Source organism: Chiloscyllium punctatum, chromosome 18 (genome assembly GCF_047496795.1).
Source record: "Chiloscyllium punctatum isolate Juve2018m chromosome 18, sChiPun1.3, whole genome shotgun sequence".
NCBI classification, from domain to species: domain Eukaryota; kingdom Metazoa; phylum Chordata; class Chondrichthyes; order Orectolobiformes; family Hemiscylliidae; genus Chiloscyllium; species Chiloscyllium punctatum.
Genome location: NC_092756.1, coordinates 28235704 through 28255899, shown reverse-complemented (window position 1 = coordinate 28255899; position 20196 = coordinate 28235704). Strand labels below are relative to the sequence as shown.

Below are 20196 nucleotides of genomic sequence, written 5' to 3'. Positions count from 1 at the left end.
TACAAATGTATCTGTGAGTGCGTGGGAATATATGATCGGTTATGATTGGGTCAAATTACCATGAGCTACTTGACATTACTGCAATTTCGATTCTTGCTTTGCTAAATGATTTCACCCATTGCTCGAAACAGGACAACTTTCACGTTTACACGGAACATGAAACACACCGGACTACAGGGAAAATGCACAAAGCTGAGCAGGCCGTGTCCCAAATCATACCGTGCAGCATAGTTTCAGTCACTGTGTCTGTTTTGCAGAATAAGGTTCCCAAAGAATGTTCCACCCTAAAACCGGAGGTAGTATTACAATCCGAGAACGACAGATTACATTGTGAGGAAGGTCTGACCTCGGGGCCGGTTCGAGATGTCACTTTCCTTGCCTTTTACCTTAACCGTGCAATTTGCTGCAGAGATTATCCCACCTGGACATGAGCCTCATCGATACCAAAAGAGTTGGAAACCTGTGTGTGAATCGATGAAAAAGCGCGACTCAATAAAGTTTAACAAGTTCCATGGTGCTTTTTAGAAATGCAGTTTCTGTTCACCTCAATCCAAAAGGCAGTTTCTGAACATAGTAACAGAAGTCAAAAGGTAATTACCTCACCCCACCCCCACTCCGGAAGAGGTGCTAACTGCCCTTGATTGCTTTTTGTTCACGATGTGAAGAGCTCTCACGCCTGAGTCACCGTCACGTCTCTGGTTGCTGAGTGAATCACAAAGAAGGACGTTCTCCAGAGCTGCAACTGCCTCACTTCCCCACTCGCCCTCCCCGTTTCCATTTTCCTGCTCGTCAGTGATGTAAAGAAAACCAAATGGATGCGATGTCATTCTGTCGCCTCTCTGTCGATTCCTCCGTTTCAGTTCCAACGTGGCTTAGATCTCGGGGCGCACCTTAATACTAGCGACGCTATGAAAGCACAGGTCCAGAGGTTCCTCTGAGAGTGTAATTTTTTTCATTGCTGTTGCTGATTGAATGAGCCACTAACGTGCGAACTGCTCCAAAACATGATTCAGGACCTCTGGTGCCAATTCTCGCACGTTGAATAACGACAGACACCTTCCAAATGAGGTCTTTCAGAGACGACTTTGGGATACATTTGACAGACAGACTAGTTGAGGAATCCGTGGTGCACTGTGACACCAGCACATCAGCTTCTTCCCTGTCTTTGAACCGGGCCGCCTGCGCCAGGAATGCGAATGCGGTAATGCTTTTCGTGGAAGGATCAGAAGGGGGTAACGACACTCTCAAACAGAATGGCATATGATAGGAAACAGGTTGGAGAAAAACTTTACAATGCTTTGCACAGTAATTAAATGGAATTGCATTGCACTACGAGAGAAGATTTGTTCAAGCAAACTCGAAAGCAGGTTTGCAGATGGGAAAGCAAGCAAGAAAGCTCCGTTCTTGTCGATGTCAAAGGCTGCGGTTGAAGAGCAAAGCAGTTTTTGCCCAGTTTCGAACTGGGGACCTTTCGCATGTAAGGCGAACGTGATGACCACTACACTACAGAAACAAGCCTCGGTCGCACCCGCTGCAGCTCAGTGGCATCCAGCACTGAAAGTTGAAGCCATTCTCCCTTTCACCTTTCTGTTTCCGTTAGCTCGTTGTTTAATGGGACTTGTTTAATTTTGGCGATGTGGTGAGCATGGACGAGATACACCGAAGTGTCTGTTTCCACGCGGTGTACCCCAATAACGTTGTGTTGCTTACACCTGCTTTAAAGAATTACGTTTTTGCGGAGCTTACCGTCGCAGTCTGTGGCAAAATCATTTAGTCTGTTCGACTGCTCACGGGAAAGGTAGCATTGTGAAACACTGCAGAAACAGACGACTTCCTTACTTTTGCTCCGACTGACCATACTCCGTGAAAGTTTCCCAGATTCTCAGCTGGAAGTTACCTCAGAAACCCTGTTAATTCGTAATGTATTGAGCGAATCGCAAAACAGAAAGCATTTAACACGGAACACAAACAAAACTGGAAAACCAAATGCATTTTCAGACACAGCGAGCATGAATGCTAAATGTGAGACAGTCCGGGGGCATGAGCCATACAGTAATCACACAACTAACAACAGGGCAATTCCAAACTACTCTTTCAAACATACTGGAGCCTGAGTGCACCACCACTTCCCAGACAATGCTGCAAAGAGACAAAGAAAGAACATAATAAGAATGGGCCATAAAAAGTGAATTTCACCAATCACAGTCTCGATTAGATTACCTTTCGCTTCCGATGTCTCCAGGACGGAAATGACTGAAGTGGGAGAAATTCAATAACATATGACATCGAAATACATTGGAACGATTTTCTCATTGGCCAGAAAACCAAATAACGACGAGTCGAGTCACCGTAGGACTCTGTTTCGCAACAACGATGAAATAACAGTCTCCATTCGGTTCCAGTAAAAGCTCAACTTGCCTGGAACAGAAAGCAACAGTAGAGCTGCTGGCGATTTTCCGTGCGGGAAGCGAACACGATCACGACAGCACAGACACTTTGGAAAATTCGGCACTTTTCCACACCGCAGTCAATTCCCCGGGAAGCAAACTCATTTTTCTTCTCTTTTAAAGAGAAATGAGGCAGGGATTGAAGCAGCATTTAAACCAGCTGTTCCGTTGGAGCTGTTCAGCAGAAATGGCAGCGGTGGGATTCGAACCCACGCCTCTATCGAGTCTGGAGCCTTAATCCAGCGCCTTAGACCGCTCGGCCACACTACCAGCACGCCCGCGAGTTCATTTTCTTGCACTTCCAATTGTGTTCCTGCATAACAACAGATTCAAACTGACGTGAAAAGGGTTGAATGATCCCTCTCCGACTCGCACAGCTGCTGGGATGTGCCCGTCTACAATATCAATTTCTCAGCAGTTAACGATAGCCCATCAATCCAGACAAAAATCACTGGTAAACTGAGTCTATCTTCTCAGACTGGATTCAGCTACAAATGTATCTGTGAGTGCGTGGGAATATATGATCGGTTATGATTGGGTCAAATTACCATGAGCTACTTGACATTACTGCAATTTCGATTCTTGCTTTGCTAAATGATTTCACCCATTGTTCGAAACAGGACAACTTTCACGTTTACACGGAACATGAAACACACCGGACTACAGGGAAAATGCACAAAGCTGAGCAGGCCGTGTCCCAAATCATACCGTGCAGCATAGTTTCAGTCACTGTGTCTGTTTTGCAGAATAAGGTTCCCAAAGAATGTTCCACCCTAAAACCGGAGGTAGCATTACAATCCGAGAACGACAGATTACATTGTGAGGAAGGTCTGACCTCGGGGCCGGTTCGAGATGTCACTTTCCTTGCCTTTTACCTTAACCGTGCAATTTGCTGCAGAGATTATCCCACCTGGACATGAGCCTCATCGATACCAAAAGAGTTGGAAACCTGTGTGTGAATCGATGAAAAAGCGCGACTCAATAAAGTTTAACAAGTTCCATGGTGCTTTTTAGAAATGCAGTTTCTGTTCACCTCAATCCAAAAGGCAGTTTCTGAACATAGTAACAGAAGTCAGAAGGTAATTACCTCACCCCACCCCCACTCCGGAAGAGGTGCTAACTGCCCTTGATTGCTTTTTGTTCACGATGTGAAGAGCTCTCACGCCTGAGTCACCGTCACGTCTCTGGTTGCTGAGTGAATCACAAAGAAGGACGTTCTCCAGAGCTGCAACTGCCTCACTTCCCCACTCGCCCTCCCCGTTTCCATTTTCCTGCTCGTCAGTGATGTAAAGAAAACCAAATGGATGCGATGTCATTCTGTCGCCTCTCTGTCGATTCCTCCGTTTCAGTTCCAACGTGGCTTAGATCTCGGGGCGCACCTTAATACTAGCGACGCTATGAAAGCACAGGTCCAGAGGTTCCTCTGAGAGTGTAATTTTTTTCATTGCTGTTGCTGATTGAATGAGCCACTAACGTGCGAACTGCTCCAAAACATGATTCAGGACCTCTGGTGCCAATTCTCGCACGTTGAATAACGACAGACACCTTCCAAATGAGGTCTTTCAGAGACGACTTTGGGATACATTTGACAGACAGACTAGTTGAGGAATCCGTGGTGCACTGTGACACCAGCACATCAGCTTCTTCCCTGTCTTTGAACCGGGCCGCCTGCGCAAGGAATGCGAATGCGGTAATGCTTTTCGTGGAAGGATCAGAAGGGGGTAACGACACTCTCAAACAGAATGGCATATGATAGGAAACAGGTTGGAGAAAAACTTTACAATGCTTTGCACAGTAATTAAATGGAATTGCATTGCACTACGAGAGAAGATTTGTTCAAGCAAACTCGAAAGCAGGTTTGCAGATGGGAAAGCAAGCAAGAAAGCTCCGTTCTTGTCGATGTCAAAGGCTGCGGTTGAAGAGCAAAGCAGTTTCTGCCCAGTTTCGAACTGGGGACCTTTCGCGTGTAAGGCGAACGTGATGACCACTACACTACAGAAACAAGCCTCGGTCGCCCCCGCTGCAGCTCAGTGGCATCCAGCACTGAAAGTTGAAGCCATTCTACCTTTCACCTTTCTGTTTCCGTTAGCTCGTTGTTTAATGGGACTTGTTTAATTTTGGCGATGTGGTGAGCATGGAGAGATACACCGAAGTGTCTGTTTCCACGCGGTGTACCCCAATAACGTTGTGTTGCTTACACCTGCTTTAAAGAATTACGTTTTTGCGGAGCTTACCGTCGCAGTCTGTGGCAAAATCATTTAGTCTGTTCGACTGCTCACGGGAAAGGTAGCATTGTGAAACACTGCAGAAACGTACGACTTCCTTACTTTTGCTCCGACTGACCATACTCCGTGAAAGTTTCCCAGATTCTCAGCTGGAAGTTACCTCAGAAACCCTGTTAATTCGTAATGTATTGAGCGAATCGCAAAACAGAAAGCATTTAACACGGAACACAAACAAAACTGGAAAACCAAATGCATTTTCAGACACAGCGAGCATGAATGCTAAATGTGAGACAGTCCGGGGGCATGAGCCATACAGTAATCACACAACTAACAACAGGGCAATTCCAAACTACTCTTTCAAACATACTGGAGCCTGAGTGCACCACCACTTCCCAGACAATGCTGCAAAGAGACAAAGAAAGAACATAATAAGAATGGGCCATAAAAAGTGAATTTCACCAATCACAGTCTCGATTAGATTACCTTTCGCTTCCGATGTCTCCAGGACGGAAATGACTGAAGTGGGAGAAATTCAATAACATATGACATCGAAATACATTGGAACGATTTTCTCATTGGCCAGAAAACCAAATAACGACGAGTCGAGTCACCGTAGGACTCTGTTTCGCAACAACGATGAAATAACAGTCTCCATTCGGTTCCAGTAAAAGCTCAACTTGCCTGGAACAGAAAGCAACAGTAGAGCTGCTGGCGATTTTCCGTGCGGGAAGCGAACACGATCACGACAGCACAGACACTTTGGAAAATTCGGCACTTTTCCACACCGCAGTCAATTCCCCGGGAAGCAAACTCATTTTTCTTCTCTTTTAAAGAGAAATGAGGCAGGGATTGAAGCAGCATTTAAACCAGCTGTTCCGTTGGAGCTGTTCAGCAGAAATGGCAGCGGTGGGATTCGAACCCACGCCTCTATCGAGTCTGGAGCCTTAATCCAGCGCCTTAGACCGCTCGGCCACACTACCAGCACGCCCGCGAGTTCATTTTCTTGCACTTCCAATTGTGTTCCTGCATAACAACAGATTCAAACTGACGTGAAAAGGGTTGAATGATCCCTCTCCGACTCGCACAGCTGCTGGGATGTGCCCGTCTACAATATCAATTTCTCAGCAGTTAACGATAGCCCATCAATCCAGACAAAAATCACTGGTAAACTGAGTCTATCTTCTCAGACTGGATTCAGCTACAAATGTATCTGTGAGTGCGTGGGAATATATGATCGGTTATGATTGGGTCAAATTACCATGAGCTACTTGACATTACTGCAATTTCGATTCTTACTTTGCTAAATGATTTCACCCATTGTTCGAAACAGGACAACTTTCACGTTTACACGGAACATGAAACACACCGGACTACAGGGAAAATGCACAAAGCTGAGCAGGCCGTGTCCCAAATCATACCGTGCAGCATAGTTTCAGTCACTGTGTCTGTTTTGCAGAATAAGGTTCCCAAAGAATGTTCCACCCTAAAACCGGAGGTAGCATTACAATCCGAGAACGACAGATTACATTGTGAGGAAGGTCTGACCTCGGGGCCGGTTCGAGATGTCACTTTCCTTGCCTTTTACCTTAACCGTGCAATTTGCTGCAGAGATTATCCCACCTGGACATGAGCCTCATCGATACCAAAAGAGTTGGAAACCTGTGTGTGAATCGATGAAAAAGCGCGACTCAATAAAGTTTAACAAGTTCCATGGTGCTTTTTAGAAATGCAGTTTCTGTTCACCTCAATCCAAAAGGCAGTTTCTGAACATAGTAACAGAAGTCAGAAGGTAATTACCTCACCCCACCCCCACTCCGGAAGAGGTGCTAACTGCCCTTGATTGCTTTTTGTTCACGATGTGAAGAGCTCTCACGCCTGAGTCACCGTCACGTCTCTGGTTGCTGAGTGAATCACAAAGAAGGACGTTCTCCAGAGCTGCAACTGCCTCACTTCCCCACTCGCCCTCCCCGTTTCCATTTTCCTGCTCGTCAGTGATGTAAAGAAAACCAAATGGATGCGATGTCATTCTGTCGCCTCTCTGTCGATTCCTCCGTTTCAGTTCCAACGTGGCTTAGATCTCGGGGCGCACCTTAATACTAGCGACGCTATGAAAGCACAGGTCCAGAGGTTCCTCTGAGAGTGTAATTTTTTTCATTGCTGTTGCTGATTGAATGAGCCACTAACGTGCGAACTGCTCCAAAACATGATTCAGGACCTCTGGTGCCAATTCTCGCACGTTGAATAACGACAGACACCTTCCAAATGAGGTCTTTCAGAGACGACTTTGGGATACATTTGACAGACAGACTAGTTGAGGAATCCGTGGTGCACTGTGACACCAGCACATCAGCTTCTTCCCTGTCTTTGAACCGGGCCGCCTGCGCAAGGAATGCGAATGCGGTAATGCTTTTCGTGGAAGGATCAGAAGGGGGTAACGACACTCTCAAACAGAATGGCATATGATAGGAAACAGGTTGGAGAAAAACTTTACAATGCTTTGCACAGTAATTAAATGGAATTGCATTGCACTACGAGAGAAGATTTGTTCAAGCAAACTCGAAAGCAGGTTTGCAGATGGGAAAGCAAGCAAGAAAGCTCCGTTCTTGTCGATGTCAAAGGCTGCGGTTGAAGAGCAAAGCAGTTTCTGCCCAGTTTCGAACTGGGGACCTTTCGCGTGTAAGGCGAACGTGATGACCACTACACTACAGAAACAAGCCTCGGTCGCCCCCGCTGCAGCTCAGTGGCATCCAGCACTGAAAGTTGAAGCCATTCTACCTTTCACCTTTCTGTTTCCGTTAGCTCGTTGTTTAATGGGACTTGTTTAATTTTGGCGATGTGGTGAGCATGGAGAGATACACCGAAGTGTCTGTTTCCACGCGGTGTACCCCAATAACGTTGTGTTGCTTACACCTGCTTTAAAGAATTACGTTTTTGCGGAGCTTACCGTCGCAGTCTGTGGCAAAATCATTTAGTCTGTTCGACTGCTCACGGGAAAGGTAGCATTGTGAAACACTGCAGAAACGTACGACTTCCTTACTTTTGCTCCGACTGACCATACTCCGTGAAAGTTTCCCAGATTCTCAGCTGGAAGTTACCTCAGAAACCCTGTTAATTCGTAATGTATTGAGCGAATCGCAAAACAGAAAGCATTTAACACGGAACACAAACAAAACTGGAAAACCAAATGCATTTTCAGACACAGCGAGCATGAATGCTAAATGTGAGACAGTCCGGGGGCATGAGCCATACAGTAATCACACAACTAACAACAGGGCAATTCCAAACTACTCTTTCAAACATACTGGAGCCTGAGTGCACCACCACTTCCCAGACAATGCTGCAAAGAGACAAAGAAAGAACATAATAAGAATGGGCCATAAAAAGTGAATTTCACCAATCACAGTCTCGATTAGATTACCTTTCGCTTCCGATGTCTCCAGGACGGAAATGACTGAAGTGGGAGAAATTCAATAACATATGACATCGAAATACATTGGAACGATTTTCTCATTGGCCAGAAAACCAAATAACGACGAGTCGAGTCACCGTAGGACTCTGTTTCGCAACAACGATGAAATAACAGTCTCCATTCGGTTCCAGTAAAAGCTCAACTTGCCTGGAACAGAAAGCAACAGTAGAGCTGCTGGCGATTTTCCGTGCGGGAAGCGAACACGATCACGACAGCACAGACACTTTGGAAAATTCGGCACTTTTCCACACCGCAGTCAATTCCCCGGGAAGCAAACTCATTTTTCTTCTCTTTTAAAGAGAAATGAGGCAGGGATTGAAGCAGCATTTAAACCAGCTGTTCCGTTGGAGCTGTTCAGCAGAAATGGCAGCGGTGGGATTCGAGCCCACGCCTCTATCGAGTCTGGAGCCTTAATCCAGCGCCTTAGACCGCTCGGCCACACTACCAGCACGCCCGCGAGTTCATTTTCTTGCACTTCCAATTGTGTTCCTGCATAACAACAGATTCAAACTGACGTGAAAAGGGTTGAATGATCCCTCTCCGACTCGCACAGCTGCTGGGATGTGCCCGTCTACAATATCAATTTCTCAGCAGTTAACGATAGCCCATCAATCCAGACAAAAATCACTGGTAAACTGAGTCTATCTTCTCAGACTGGATTCAGCTACAAATGTATCTGTGAGTGCGTGGGAATATATGATCGGTTATGATTGGGTCAAATTACCATGAGCTACTTGACATTACTGCAATTTCGATTCTTACTTTGCTAAATGATTTCACCCATTGTTCGAAACAGGACAACTTTCACGTTTACACGGAACATGAAACACACCGGACTACAGGGAAAATGCACAAAGCTGAGCAGGCCGTGTCCCAAATCATACCGTGCAGCATAGTTTCAGTCACTGTGTCTGTTTTGCAGAATAAGGTTCCCAAAGAATGTTCCACCCTAAAACCGGAGGTAGCATTACAATCCGAGAACGACAGATTACATTGTGAGGAAGGTCTGACCTCGGGGCCGGTTCGAGATGTCACTTTCCTTGCCTTTTACCTTAACCGTGCAATTTGCTGCAGAGATTATCCCACCTGGACATGAGCCTCATCGATACCAAAAGAGTTGGAAACCTGTGTGTGAATCGATGAAAAAGCGCGACTCAATAAAGTTTAACAAGTTCCATGGTGCTTTTTAGAAATGCAGTTTCTGTTCACCTCAATCCAAAAGGCAGTTTCTGAACATAGTAACAGAAGTCAGAAGGTAATTACCTCACCCCACCCCCACTCCGGAAGAGGTGCTAACTGCCCTTGATTGCTTTTTGTTCACGATGTGAAGAGCTCTCACGCCTGAGTCACCGTCACGTCTCTGGTTGCTGAGTGAATCACAAAGAAGGACGTTCTCCAGAGCTGCAACTGCCTCACTTCCCCACTCGCCCTCCCCGTTTCCATTTTCCTGCTCGTCAGTGATGTAAAGAAAACCAAATGGATGCGATGTCATTCTGTCGCCTCTCTGTCGATTCCTCCGTTTCAGTTCCAACGTGGCTTAGATCTCGGGGCGCACCTTAATACTAGCGACGCTATGAAAGCACAGGTCCAGAGGTTCCTCTGAGAGTGTAATTTTTTTCATTGCTGTTGCTGATTGAATGAGCCACTAACGTGCGAACTGCTCCAAAACATGATTCAGGACCTCTGGTGCCAATTCTCGCACGTTGAATAACGACAGACACCTTCCAAATGAGGTCTTTCAGAGACGACTTTGGGATACATTTGACAGACAGACTAGTTGAGGAATCCGTGGTGCACTGTGACACCAGCACATCAGCTTCTTCCCTGTCTTTGAACCGGGCCGCCTGCGCAAGGAATGCGAATGCGGTAATGCTTTTCGTGGAAGGATCAGAAGGGGGTAACGACACTCTCAAACAGAATGGCATATGATAGGAAACAGGTTGGAGAAAAACTTTACAATGCTTTGCACAGTAATTAAATGGAATTGCATTGCACTACGAGAGAAGATTTGTTCAAGCAAACTCGAAAGCAGGTTTGCAGATGGGAAAGCAAGCAAGAAAGCTCCGTTCTTGTCGATGTCAAAGGCTGCGGTTGAAGAGCAAAGCAGTTTTTGCCCAGTTTCGAACTGGGGACCTTTCGCATGTAAGGCGAACGTGATGACCACTACACTACAGAAACAAGCCTCGGTCGCACCCGCTGCAGCTCAGTGGCATCCAGCACTGAAAGTTGAAGCCATTCTCCCTTTCACCTTTCTGTTTCCGTTAGCTCGTTGTTTAATGGGACTTGTTTAATTTTGGCGATGTGGTGAGCATGGACGAGATACACCGAAGTGTCTGTTTCCACGCGGTGTACCCCATTAACGTTGTGTTGCTTACACCTGCTTTAAAGAATTACGTTTTTGCGGAGCTTACCGTCGCAGTCTGTGGCAAAATCATTTAGTCTGTTCGACTGCTCACGGGAAAGGTAGCATTGTGAAACACTGCAGAAACGTACGACTTCCTTACTTTTGCTCCGACTGACCATACTCCGTGAAAGTTTCCCAGATTCTCAGCTGGAAGTTACCTCAGAAACCCTGTTAATTCGTAATGTATTGAGCGAATCGCAAAACAGAAAGCATTTAACACGGAACACAAACAAAACTGGAAAACCAAATGCATTTTCAGACACAGCGAGCATGAATGCTAAATGTGAGACAGTCCGGGGGCATGAGCCATACAGTAATCACACAACTAACAACAGGGCAATTCCAAACTACTCTTTCAAACATACTGGAGCCTGAGTGCACCACCACTTCCCAGACAATGCTGCAAAGAGACAAAGAAAGAACATAATAAGAATGGGCCATAAAAAGTGAATTTCACCAATCACAGTCTCGATTAGATTACCTTTCGCTTCCGATGTCTCCAGGACGGAAATGACTGAAGTGGGAGAAATTCAATAACATATGACATCGAAATACATTGGAACGATTTTCTCATTGGCCAGAAAACCAAATAACGACGAGTCGAGTCACCGTAGGACTCTGTTTCGCAACAACGATGAAATAACAGTCTCCATTCGGTTCCAGTAAAAGCTCAACTTGCCTGGAACAGAAAGCAACAGTAGAGCTGCTGGCGATTTTCCGTGCGGGAAGCGAACACGATCACGACAGCACAGACACTTTGGAAAATTCGGCACTTTTCCACACCGCAGTCAATTCCCCGGGAAGCAAACTCATTTTTCTTCTGTTTTAAAGAGAAATGAGGCAGGGATTGAAGCAGCATTTAAACCAGCTGTTCCGTTGGAGCTGTTCAGCAGAAATGGCAGCGGTGGGATTCGAACCCACGCCTCTATCGAGTCTGGAGCCTTAATCCAGCGCTTTAGACCGCTCGGCCACACTACCAGCACGCCCGCGAGTTCATTTTCTTGCACTTCCAATTGTGTTCCTGCATAACAACAGATTCAAACTGACGTGAAAAGGGTTGAATGATCCCTCTCCGACTCGCACAGCTGCTGGGATGTGCCCGTCTACAATATCAATTTCTCAGCAGTTAACGATAGCCCATCAATCCAGACAAAAATCACTGGTAAACTGAGTCTATCTTCTCAGACTGGATTCAGCTACAAATGTATCTGTGAGTGCGTGGGAATATATGATCGGTTATGATTGGGTCAAATTACCATGAGCTACTTGACATTACTGCAATTTCGATTCTTGCTTTGCTAAATGATTTCACCCATTGTTCGAAACAGGACAACTTTCACGTTTACACGGAACATGAAACACACCGGACTACAGGGAAAATGCACAAAGCTGAGCAGGCCGTGTCCCAAATCATACCGTGCAGCATAGTTTCAGTCACTGTGTCTGTTTTGCAGAATAAGGTTCCCAAAGAATGTTCCACCCTAAAACCGGAGGTAGCATTACAATCCGAGAACGACAGATTACATTGTGAGGAAGGTCTGACCTCGGGGCCGGTTCGAGATGTCACTTTCCTTGCCTTTTACCTTAACCGTGCAATTTGCTGCAGAGATTATCCCACCTGGACATGAGCCTCATCGATACCAAAAGAGTTGGAAACCTGTGTGTGAATCGATGAAAAAGCGCGACTCAATAAAGTTTAACAAGTTCCATGGTGCTTTTTAGAAATGCAGTTTCTGTTCACCTCAATCCAAAAGGCAGTTTCTGAACATAGTAACAGAAGTCAGAAGGTAATTACCTCACCCCACCCCCACTCCGGAAGAGGTGCTAACTGCCCTTGATTGCTTTTTGTTCACGATGTGAAGAGCTCTCACGCCTGAGTCACCGTCACGTCTCTGGTTGCTGAGTGAATCACAAAGAAGGACGTTCTCCAGAGCTGCAACTGCCTCACTTCCCCACTCGCCCTCCCCGTTTCCATTTTCCTGCTCGTCAGTGATGTAAAGAAAACCAAATGGATGCGATGTCATTCTGTCGCCTCTCTGTCGATTCCTCCGTTTCAGTTCCAACGTGGCTTAGATCTCGGGGCGCACCTTAATACTAGCGACGCTATGAAAGCACAGGTCCAGAGGTTCCTCTGAGAGTGTAATTTTTTTCATTGCTGTTGCTGATTGAATGAGCCACTAACGTGCGAACTGCTCCAAAACATGATTCAGGACCTCTGGTGCCAATTCTCGCACGTTGAATAACGACAGACACCTTCCAAATGAGGTCTTTCAGAGACGACTTTGGGATACATTTGACAGACAGACTAGTTGAAGAATCCGTGGTGCACTGTGACACCAGCACATCAGCTTCTTCCCTGTCTTTGAACCGGGCCGCCTGCGCAAGGAATGCGAATGCGGTAATGCTTTTCGTGGAAGGATCAGAAGGGGGTAACGACACTCTCAAACAGAATGGCATATGATAGGAAACAGGTTGGAGAAAAACTTTACAATGCTTTGCACAGTAATTAAATGGAATTGCATTGCATTGCATTGCACTACGAGAGAAGATTTGTTCAAGCAAACTCGAAAGCAGGTTTGCAGATGGGAAAGCAAGCAAGAAAGCTCCGTTCTTGTCGATGTCAAAGGCTGCGGTTGAAGAGCAAAGCAGTTTCTGCCCAGTTTCGAACTGGGGACCTTTCGCGTGTAAGGCGAACGTGATGACCACTACACTACAGAAACAAGCCTCGGTCGCCCCCGCTGCAGCTCAGTGGCATCCAGCACTGAAAGTTGAAGCCATTCTACCTTTCACCTTTCTGTTTCCGTTAGCTCGTTGTTTAATGGGACTTGTTTAATTTTGGCGATGTGGTGAGCATGGACGAGATACACCGAAGTGTCTGTTTCCACGCGGTGTACCCCAATAACGTTGTGTTGCTTACACCTGCTTTAAAGAATTACGTTTTTGCGGAGCTTACCGTCGCAGTCTGTGGCAAAATCATTTAGTCTGTTCGACTGCTCACGGGAAAGGTAGCATTGTGAAACACTGCAGAAACGTACGACTTCCTTACTTTTGCTCCGACTGACCATACTCCGTGAAAGTTTCCCAGATTCTCAGCTGGAAGTTACCTCAGAAACCCTGTTAATTCGTAATGTATTGAGCGAATCGCAAAACAGAAAGCATTTAACACGGAACACAAACAAAACTGGAAAACCAAATGCATTTTCAGACACAGCGAGCATGAATGCTAAATGTGAGACAGTCCGGGGGCATGAGCCATACAGTAATCACACAACTAACAACAGGGCAATTCCAAACTACTCTTTCAAACATACTGGAGCCTGAGTGCACCACCACTTCCCAGACAATGCTGCAAAGAGACAAAGAAAGAACATAATAAGAATGGGCCATAAAAAGTGAATTTCACCAATCACAGTCTCGATTAGATTACCTTTCGCTTCCGATGTCTCCAGGACGGAAATGACTGAAGTGGGAGAAATTCAATAACATATGACATCGAAATACATTGGAACGATTTTCTCATTGGCCAGAAAACCAAATAACGACGAGTCGAGTCACCGTAGGACTCTGTTTCGCAACAACGATGAAATAACAGTCTCCATTCGGTTCCAGTAAAAGCTCAACTTGCCTGGAACAGAAAGCAACAGTAGAGCTGCTGGCGATTTTCCGTGCGGGAAGCGAACACGATCACGACAGCACAGACACTTTGGAAAATTCGGCACTTTTCCACACCGCAGTCAATTCCCCGGGAAGCAAACTCATTTTTCTTCTCTTTTAAACAGAAATGAGGCAGGGATTGAAGCAGCATTTAAACCAGCTGTTCCGTTGGAGCTGTTCAGCAGAAATGGCAGCGGTGGGATTCGAACCCACGCCTCTATCGAGTCTGGAGCCTTAATCCAGCGCCTTAGACCGCTCGGCCACACTACCAGCACGCCCGCGAGTCCATTTTCTTGCACTTCCAATTGTGTTCCTGCATAACAACAGATTCAAACTGACGTGAAAAGGGTTGAATGATCCCTCTCCGACTCGCACAGCTGCTGGGATGTGCCCGTCTACAATATCAATTTCTCAGCAGTTAACGATAGCCCATCAATCCAGACAAAAATCACTGGTAAACTGAGTCTATCTTCTCAGACTGGATTCAGCTACAAATGTATCTGTGAGTGCGTGGGAATATATGATCGGTTATGATTGGGTCAAATTACCATGAGCTACTTGACATTACTGCAATTTCGATTCTTGCTTTGCTAAATGATTTCACCCATTGCTCGAAACAGGACAACTTTCACGTTTACACGGAACATGAAACACACCGGACTACAGGGAAAATGCACAAAGCTGAGCAGGCCGTGTCCCAAATCATACCGTGCAGCATAGTTTCAGTCACTGTGTCTGTTTTGCAGAATAAGGTTCCCAAAGAATGTTCCACCCTAAAACCGGAGGTAGCATTACAATCCGAGAACGACAGATTACATTGTGAGGAAGGTCTGACCTCGGGGCCGGTTCGAGATGTCACTTTCCTTGCCTTTTACCTTAACCGTGCAATTTGCTGCAGAGATTATCACACCTGGACATGAGCCTCATCGATACCAAAAGAGTTGGAAACCTGTGTGTGAATCGATGAAAAAGCGCGACTCAATAAAGTTTAACAAGTTCCATGGTGCTTTTTAGAAATGCAGTTTCTGTTCACCTCAATCCAAAAGGCAGTTTCTGAACATAGTAACAGAAGTCAGAAGGTAATTACCTCACCCCACCCCCACTCCGGAAGAGGTGCTAACTGCCCTTGATTGCTTTTTGTTCACGATGTGAAGAGCTCTCACGCCTGAGTCACCGTCACGTCTCTGGTTGCTGAGTGAATCACAAAGAAGGACGTTCTCCAGAGCTGCAACTGCCTCACTTCCCCACTCGCCCTCCCCGTTTCCATTTTCCTGCTCGTCAGTGATGTAAAGAAAACCAAATGGATGCGATGTCATTCTGTCGCCTCTCTGTCGATTCCTCCGTTTCAGTTCCAACGTGGCTTAGATCTCGGGGCGCACCTTAATACTAGCGACGCTATGAAGGCACAGGTCCAGAGGTTCCTCTGAGAGTGTAATTTTTTTCATTGCTGTTGCTGATTGAATGAGCCACTAACGTGCGAACTGCTCCAAAACATGATTCAGGACCTCTGGTGCCAATTCTCGCACGTTGAATAACGACAGACACCTTCCAAATGAGGTCTTTCAGAGACGACTTTGGGATACATTTGACAGACAGACTAGTTGAGGAATCCGTGGTGCACTGTGACACCAGCACATCAGCTTCTTCCCTGTCTTTGAACCGGGCCGCCTGCGCAAGGAATGCGAATGCGGTAATGCTTTTCGTGGAAGGATCAGAAGGGGGTAACGACACTCTCAAACAGAATGGCATATGATAGGAAACAGGTTGGAGAAAAACTTTACAATGCTTTGCACAGTAATTAAATGGAATTGCATTGCACTACGAGAGAAGATTTGTTCAAGCAAACTCGAAAGCAGGTTTGCAGATGGGAAAGCAAGCAAGAAAGCTCCGTTCTTGTCGATGTCAAAGGCTGCGGTTGAAGAGCAAAGCAGTTTTTGCCCAGTTTCGAACTGGGGACCTTTCGCATGTAAGGCGAACGTGATGACCACTACACTACAGAAACAAGCCTCGGTCGCACCCGCTGCAGCTCAGTGGCATCCAGCACTGAAAGTTGAAGCCATTCTCCCTTTCACCTTTCTGTTTCCGTTAGCTCGTTGTTTAATGGGACTTGTTTAATTTTGGCGATGTGGTGAGCATGGACGAGATACACCGAAGTGTCTGTTTCCACGCGGTGTACCCCAATAACGTTGTGTTGCTTACACCTGCTTTAAAGAATTACGTTTTTGCGGAGCTTACCGTCGCAGTCTGTGGCAAAATCATTTAGTCTGTTCGACTGCTCACGGGAAAGGTAGCATTGTGAAACACTGCAGAAACAGACGACTTCCTTACTTTTGCTCCGACTGACCATACTCCGTGAAAGTTTCCCAGATTCTCAGCTGGAAGTTACCTCAGAAACCCTGTTAATTCGTAATGTATTGAGCGAATCGCAAAACAGAAAGCATTTAACACGGAACACAAACAAAACTGGAAAACCAAATGCATTTTCAGACACAGCGAGCATGAATGCTAAATGTGAGACAGTCCGGGGGCATGAGCCATACAGTAATCACACAACTAACAACAGGGCAATTCCAAACTACTCTTTCAAACATACTGGAGCCTGAGTGCACCACCACTTCCCAGACAATGCTGCAAAGAGACAAAGAAAGAACATAATAAGAATGGGCCATAAAAAGTGAATTTCACCAATCACAGTCTCGATTAGATTACCTTTCGCTTCCGATGTCTCCAGGACGGAAATGACTGAAGTGGGAGAAATTCAATAACATATGACATCGAAATACATTGGAACGATTTTCTCATTGGCCAGAAAACCAAATAACGACGAGTCGAGTCACCGTAGGACTCTGTTTCGCAACAACGATGAAATAACAGTCTCCATTCGGTTCCAGTAAAAGCTCAACTTGCCTGGAACAGAAAGCAACAGTAGAGCTGCTGGCGATTTTCCGTGCGGGAAGCGAACACGATCACGACAGCACAGACACTTTGGAAAATTCGGCACTTTTCCACACCGCAGTCAATTCCCCGGGAAGCAAACTCATTTTTCTTCTCTTTTAAAGAGAAATGAGGCAGGGATTGAAGCAGCATTTAAACCAGCTGTTCCGTTGGAGCTGTTCAGCAGAAATGGCAGCGGTGGGATTCGAACCCACGCCTCTATCGAGTCTGGAGCCTTAATCCAGCGCTTTAGACCGCTCGGCCACACTACCAGCACGCCCGCGAGTTCATTTTCTTGCACTTCCAATTGTGTTCCTGCATAACAACAGATTCAAACTGACGTGAAAAGGGTTGAATGATCCCTCTCCGACTCGCACAGCTGCTGGGATGTGCCCGTCTACAATATCAATTTCTCAGCAGTTAACGATAGCCCATCAATCCAGACAAAAATCACTGGTAAACTGAGTCTATCTTCTCAGACTGGATTCAGCTACAAATGTATCTGTGAGTGCGTGGGAATATATGATCGGTTATGATTGGGTCAAATTACCATGAGCTACTTGACATTACTGCAATTTCGATTCTTGCTTTGCTAAATGATTTCACCCATTGTTCGAAACAGGACAACTTTCACGTTTACACGGAACATGAAACACACCGGACTACAGGGAAAATGCACAAAGCTGAGCAGGCCGTGTCCCAAATCATACCGTGCAGCATAGTTTCAGTCACTGTGTCTGTTTTGCAGAATAAGGTTCCCAAAGAATGTTCCACCCTAAAACCGGAGGTAGCATTACAATCCGAGAACGACAGATTACATTGTGAGGAAGGTCTGACCTCGGGGCCGGTTCGAGATGTCACTTTCCTTGCCTTTTACCTTAACCGTGCAATTTGCTGCAGAGATTATCCCACCTGGACATGAGCCTCATCGATACCAAAAGAGTTGGAAACCTGTGTGTGAATCGATGAAAAAGCGCGACTCAATAAAGTTTAACAAGTTCCATGGTGCTTTTTAGAAATGCAGTTTCTGTTCACCTCAATCCAAAAGGCAGTTTCTGAACATAGTAACAGAAGTCAGAAGGTAATTACCTCACCCCACCCCCACTCCGGAAGAGGTGCTAACTGCCCTTGATTGCTTTTTGTTCACGATGTGAAGAGCTCTCACGCCTGAGTCACCGTCACGTCTCTGGTTGCTGAGTGAATCACAAAGAAGGACGTTCTCCAGAGCTGCAACTGCCTCACTTCCCCACTCGCCCTCCCCGTTTCCATTTTCCTGCTCGTCAGTGATGTAAAGAAAACCAAATGGATGCGATGTCATTCTGTCGCCTCTCTGTCGATTCCTCCGTTTCAGTTCCAACGTGGCTTAGATCTCGGGGCGCACCTTAATACTAGCGACGCTATGAAAGCACAGGTCCAGAGGTTCCTCTGAGAGTGTAATTTTTTTCATTGCTGTTGCTGATTGAATGAGCCACTAACGTGCGAACTGCTCCAAAACATGATTCAGGACCTCTGGTGCCAATTCTCGCACGTTGAATAACGACAGACACCTTCCAAATGAGGTCTTTCAGAGACGACTTTGGGATACATTTGACAGACAGACTAGTTGAAGAATCCGTGGTGCACTGTGACACCAGCACATCAGCTTCTTCCCTGTCTTTGAACCGGGCCGCCTGCGCAAGGAATGCGAATGCGGTAATGCTTTTCGTGGAAGGATCAGAAGGGGGTAACGACACTCTCAAACAGAATGGCATATGATAGGAAACAGGTTGGAGAAAAACTTTACAATGCTTTGCACAGTAATTAAATGGAATTGCATTGCACTACGAGAGAAGATTTGTTCAAGCAAACTCGAAAGCAGGTTTGCAGATGGGAAAGCAAGCAAGAAAGCTCCGTTCTTGTCGATGTCAAAGGCTGCGGTTGAAGAGCAAAGCAGTTTTTGCCCAGTTTCGAACTGGGGACCTTTCGCATGTAAGGCGAACGTGATGACCACTACACTACAGAAACAAGCCTCGGTCGCACCCGCTGCAGCTCAGTGGCATCCAGCACTGAAAGTTGAAGCCATTCTCCCTTTCACCTTTCTGTTTCCGTTAGCTCGTTGTTTAATGGGACTTGTTTAATTTTGGCGATGTGGTGAGCATGGACGAGATACACCGAAGTGTCTGTTTCCACGCGGTGTACCCCAATAACGTTGTGTTGCTTACACCTGCTTTAAAGAATTACGTTTTTGCGGAGCTTACCGTCGCAGTCTGTGGCAAAATCATTTAGTCTGTTCGACTGCTCACGGGAAAGGTAGCATTGTGAAACACTGCAGAAACAGACGACTTCCTTACTTTTGCTCCGACTGACCATACTCCGTGAAAGTTTCCCAGATTCTCAGCTGGAAGTTACCTCAGAAACCCTGTTAATTCGTAATGTATTGAGCGAATCGCAAAACAGAAAGCATTTAACACGGAACACAAACAAAACTGGAAAACCAAATGCATTTTCAGACACAGCGAGCATGAATGCTAAATGTGAGACAGTCCGGGGGCATGAGCCATACAGTAATCACACAACTAACAACAGGGCAATTCCAAACTACTCTTTCAAACATACTGGAGCCTGAGTGCACCACCACTTCCCAGACAATGCTGCAAAGAGACAAAGAAAGAACATAATAAGAATGGGCCATAAAAAGTGAATTTCACCAATCACAGTCTCGATTAGATTACCTTTCGCTTCCGATGTCTCCAGGACGGAAATGACTGAAGTGGGAGAAATTCAATAACATATGACATCGAAATACATTGGAACGATTTTCTCATTGGCCAGAAAACCAAATAACGACGAGTCGAGTCACCGTAGGACTCTGTTTCGCAACAACGATGAAATAACAGTCTCCATTCGGTTCCAGTAAAAGCTCAACTTGCCTGGAACAGAAAGCAACAGTAGAGCTGCTGGCGATTTTCCGTGCGGGAAGCGAACACGATCACGACAGCACAGACACTTTGGAAAATTCGGCACTTTTCCACACCGCAGTCAATTCCCCGGGAAGCAAACTCATTTTTCTTCTCTTTTAAAGAG

The 20196-nt window shown here is 46.0% G+C and overlaps 9 non-coding genes across 9 annotated transcripts; all 9 read right to left on the bottom strand.

Moving 5' to 3' along the window:
• Positions 1-2635: 2635 nt before the first annotated feature.
• trnal-aag (transfer RNA leucine (anticodon AAG)) lies at positions 2636-2717 on the bottom strand. Its single transcript has one exon. It is a non-coding gene; the product is annotated as a tRNA-Leu (tRNA).
• Positions 2718-4376: 1659 nt separating this feature from the next.
• trnav-uac (transfer RNA valine (anticodon UAC)) lies at positions 4377-4449 on the bottom strand. The gene has a single exon. It is a non-coding gene; the product is annotated as a tRNA-Val (tRNA).
• A 1121-nt stretch (positions 4450-5570) lies between these two features.
• On the bottom strand, positions 5571-5652 carry trnal-aag (transfer RNA leucine (anticodon AAG)). The gene has a single exon. It is a non-coding gene; the product is annotated as a tRNA-Leu (tRNA).
• A 1659-nt stretch (positions 5653-7311) lies between these two features.
• On the bottom strand, positions 7312-7384 carry trnav-uac (transfer RNA valine (anticodon UAC)). The gene has a single exon. It is a non-coding gene; the product is annotated as a tRNA-Val (tRNA).
• Positions 7385-8505: 1121 nt separating this feature from the next.
• Positions 8506-8587, bottom strand: trnal-aag (transfer RNA leucine (anticodon AAG)). Its single transcript has one exon. It is a non-coding gene; the product is annotated as a tRNA-Leu (tRNA).
• A 2854-nt stretch (positions 8588-11441) lies between these two features.
• On the bottom strand, positions 11442-11523 carry trnal-aag (transfer RNA leucine (anticodon AAG)). The gene has a single exon. It is a non-coding gene; the product is annotated as a tRNA-Leu (tRNA).
• Positions 11524-13192: 1669 nt separating this feature from the next.
• Positions 13193-13265, bottom strand: trnav-uac (transfer RNA valine (anticodon UAC)). The gene has a single exon. It is a non-coding gene; the product is annotated as a tRNA-Val (tRNA).
• Positions 13266-14387: 1122 nt separating this feature from the next.
• trnal-aag (transfer RNA leucine (anticodon AAG)) lies at positions 14388-14469 on the bottom strand. Its single transcript has one exon. It is a non-coding gene; the product is annotated as a tRNA-Leu (tRNA).
• Positions 14470-17323: 2854 nt separating this feature from the next.
• On the bottom strand, positions 17324-17405 carry trnal-aag (transfer RNA leucine (anticodon AAG)). Its single transcript has one exon. It is a non-coding gene; the product is annotated as a tRNA-Leu (tRNA).
• Between the last annotated feature and the right edge of the window lie 2791 nt (positions 17406-20196).